Source organism: Pteropus medius, unplaced genomic scaffold (assembly GCF_902729225.1).
Source record: "Pteropus medius unplaced genomic scaffold, Ma_sr-lr_union100, whole genome shotgun sequence".
In the NCBI taxonomy this organism is placed as follows: domain Eukaryota; kingdom Metazoa; phylum Chordata; class Mammalia; order Chiroptera; family Pteropodidae; genus Pteropus; species Pteropus medius.
The window spans coordinates 3,566,098-3,569,735 of record NW_024342466.1 but is presented as its reverse complement, the minus strand read 5'-3'; the positions used below and the strand labels follow the sequence as shown (position 1 = coordinate 3,569,735).

The 3,638-nt window shown below is 50.3% G+C and overlaps 1 protein-coding gene across 1 annotated transcript in view; it reads left to right on the top strand.

The window, feature by feature from the left end:
- Positions 1 to 3,151: 3,151 nt before the first annotated feature.
- Positions 3,152 to 3,638, top strand: part of HDAC4 (histone deacetylase 4) — a 228,841-nt gene continuing 228,354 nt past the window's right edge. The window contains exon 1 of the mRNA XM_039860831.1: positions 3,152 to 3,420. The gene's annotated coding sequence lies outside the window, so the exon portion shown is untranslated. The remainder of the gene's footprint in view (positions 3,421 to 3,638) is intronic.

Sequence of the window (3,638 nt, the reverse complement as noted above, 5' to 3'; positions counted from 1 at the left end):
AACAGTTCATCCTTTTCTCTCGCCGAGTAATAGTCCCTTGCATGAATATGCCAAAATTGGATTTTATCTATTTCCCTGCTGATTGTACCTGAAATTTGAATTGTAACCGTCAAATTTATCGATTATTTCCCTTTACACTGGCTGGTGGTCTTGTTTCTGGATATCGGCCGGAGTTCTTCTGTTTGCTTGCTGCTGTTTCTTTACTTTCTAATATTTTCCATCGATCTCAGCCAGCACCGTGCTGTCTTCCGACGGAGCCTAGATGACACATGTGCTTCCTGGGAGCAGAGTTTCTCTCTCGTTCTTTTTTGACCGTTCTCAAACGTTTCTTCTTCCGGCTGGACTATTCCACCGTTTTGTCAATTCCCATGAAGTTCCACGGGAATTTAGTGTTACATTTAGGAATTTAAAATGTTCTTTAACTGATGAGATTGGAAATTTTCATCACGTTCTTCTAATGCATGCAAAGTACTCAGCACAATGCCCACCACATAGCAGATGCTCAACGAACAGCATTTCTAATTATTGATTGAATGTTGTTAGTGTATACGAACGTTATTGAGTTTTTTGGGAGTATATTTTTAATTGGCTACCTTGTTTAACTTTTTTTTTAATTTGAGTCTTTGGGGCTTTTTCTGATCAAAGGACTTGTTTCCTTCTGTTAACACGGGGATTCATTTTTCTTTTTGAAACAAAACCCTTTGAGTTTGAGACTCTATAAAACGCCTTCCTATGAAGCCCCCAGGTGGACGCCACCTTGTGTTTGGGCTGTCATTCTGCTTTCCCCTCACTGCCAGCTCAAGTTCAAGACCTTTTTGCCGGGCAGAGTTCATTGCACCGAGCTTGTTATTGGCTGGGAGCTATTCTCCTTCAGCCAGACGACCCCTCGGAGACCTCAAGACGACTCAGCTCCCACATTCCTCTTCCAGAAAAGGCGAGCAGGGTTCCTCTACCCACAGGGCCCAGCATTTGCCAGGTGCCTCACTTTCCCGGAGGGGCCCTTGAGACTCCAGGCGAGGCTTAACTGGTGCACAGCAGTGGGCCACCTCATTCCTCCGGATGAAATTCCACCTTTTAATCCTGCCTAGCATTACACCTCAGAACTCCTTCAGGCGGCTTTTTCTTCAGGCATGGGTCTCTCGTTTTGCTCTCGTAAAACTAATCTTACTAGCCTTCTATGCATTTTCTCCTGATTATTGCACACTTTTAATACTCTGAAATAACATACCTTAATTTTTATCATGTACATGTTACTCAGCCACTGGTCCTTTTCACTGTATGTGACCTTTTATGGTACTGCCTCTATCATCGACCAGGTCACTAGAGGAAATGTCCTCCTAACGTTCTGCAACTTGCCATTTGTTTGTTTCAAAGTTGAGCTACCTAGGGTAGGCTTGTCCGCTGACAATGCCCCAGGTCCTCTAGTCATTACTTACTTCAGGGCACTTAAACTATTGTAAAACTGCATTCTCATTTTGAAAATTGTGTTTTTATCTACATAGCTACATTTTTTCCTCCAAGAATCACGGCTCAAGGACGATATTAAAACTAATCTCTACCCGTTTCTAAAAGGAGAGGCCCACAAAATAAGCACATCTCCGCCAGCATCCTTCGGGCCGAGTTTTTCATAGATACTCCATCAGGTTTCAGCTCTGTTGGCCTCTGGGATTAACCTAAGATCAGTAATCAAGTTGACCTACTTTCTGATTTTTCACATTCTGCAGAGTTAAAAGAAAAAAAATCGAATTCTTATTATGAACAAATAAAAAACATATTAACACAAAGGAGTGATTTTGATTAAAACGGAAATGGTCTTCTTTTCTTTCCTGAAAAAGCATGTGGGCCATAAAGCTTGGAAAAGTTCAAGTGTGAGTTAATGAGTGACGAAGGCTTATCAAAGTCTTTTTTCTTGAGGGGACAGTAAGAACTGAGAGTGTCGATGGCGGACCTCCTCTCCCTCCGGTAATCCAGCAGGTCATTTCAGATAACCTCGTCAGCCCTGGTAATCTCTCCACCCTTTTCTTCTTTCATGACCAACTTCTAGAGACAGGTAATATTCCTGTTCCGTCTGACCCACGTGTATCTTCTTGCGTAGTTCAGTGTCATGCTCTTCCCTGGGTTTGTGTTACCAGCGCCTGACAAGTAAGGACAGTTTGGTCCTTGAGGGATAGAACATGTCTCCAATGTAGTTTTCAAATGATCTACCGAATTCTGCTTTCTAGGAAAGAAGTGGCTTTAGTTAAGCTCCAACGTTATTCAACCAAATTTGACCATTCAGAGCTCGTTTTTGAGCAGTGGTCACCATTTTGGGTTGTGAAATATCCTGAGAGATTTCATTTTCCTGCAAGATATAGTTTTATGGAAGCGAATGAATTATACATTATATCTGATTTAAAATAGAGTCCATACAGCACTTTTATAGGCAAAACAATTATCAAGAGCTGCAATTTGATTACCAGTGTTTCAGCCTTTTCTTCTATCAAGACCTCTTGCTGCGAGTACTCCCAACAGTGTTACTGCCGCGTGGGTCCGAAGACTCAGGACCGGGCAGCCAGCGAAGTGGGGCACACTGGGGATCGCAAGCTCCGTAGCGCTCACACACTGGCACATGCTGTCAGAGGTGCTTTTTCTCACTTGAACACACGGGACTCCGGAAAACACTAGGCTGAAAAGCTGTGTCACACTCCTGTGGAAATGCAATGGCTGGGGGTGGACGTCGGAGACCCCGCCCACGCCCCTGGGTGGACGGACCAAGGTACCTCACTGAGCCCAAGGTGCCACCCAGCAGCCTTAGGATGCTGAGCACTGGGGCAAACGGGCTCGTCATGACCCCCGATTTCAGGTTATCACGGAAGCGGCTGCGATAATCTGGAGAGCCCGTCGTCTCAGCCACCCCGACTCTGCCTTCGCGACCGCAGCGCCCAACCCATTGGCACCTCGCGCGGCCCGGCCCCCTACTGCCCGCGCAGGCGCGGTCGGCCCCCCTCCGAGGCCACCAGGAAGGCCCACCGGCCCGCGCCCCGCAGGCCGCGTTCCCGCCGCGGGGCAGGGCGGGGCCCGCCGCGCCTGCGCTCTACCCCTTCGCGCCGCCCCTGCAAATCTGGGCGCACTCAGCAACACGTGACAATTGCCAGTATCCAAGATGGAGGCCGCGGCCAGGCCCGGCAGGCTCCCCGCCTCAGCCCCAGCCCCGCCGTTCGCCCGCTAGGCGGACAGGCACAGGGTCCTGGCCGCTGAGCGGGCGCGGGGCAGCTCTCTGGGACTGCCGAGTGGGGCTGAGCAGGACCAAGGCCCGTGTTTACAGTCACTACCCGCCCCACCTCCCTGCGCTTTCTCAACCGCGAAGAGCCCAGCGCCTGGCGCCTGGAGCGTCCTTTGGTCGCTCCGCCCCCGAGATTGGCAGCTTCGGACGCCAATGGGGTGAGGCAAGGTGGGCAGGGGTGGGGCATCCCTGCCGTTTGTCGGGCGTCTGGCCTGGCGGTTGGCCGCCGCGGGATGAGGGGCGGGAGCAGACGGGGCTGTCCCAGCGGACCAATGGAAAAACGGCCGGGCGCCCGGGGAGGGCGGGCGAAGGGCGGGGCCGAGCCGTAATTGACGAGCTCTTCATTAGAAACCGGGCAGGCGGGAGGGGCCCGCGG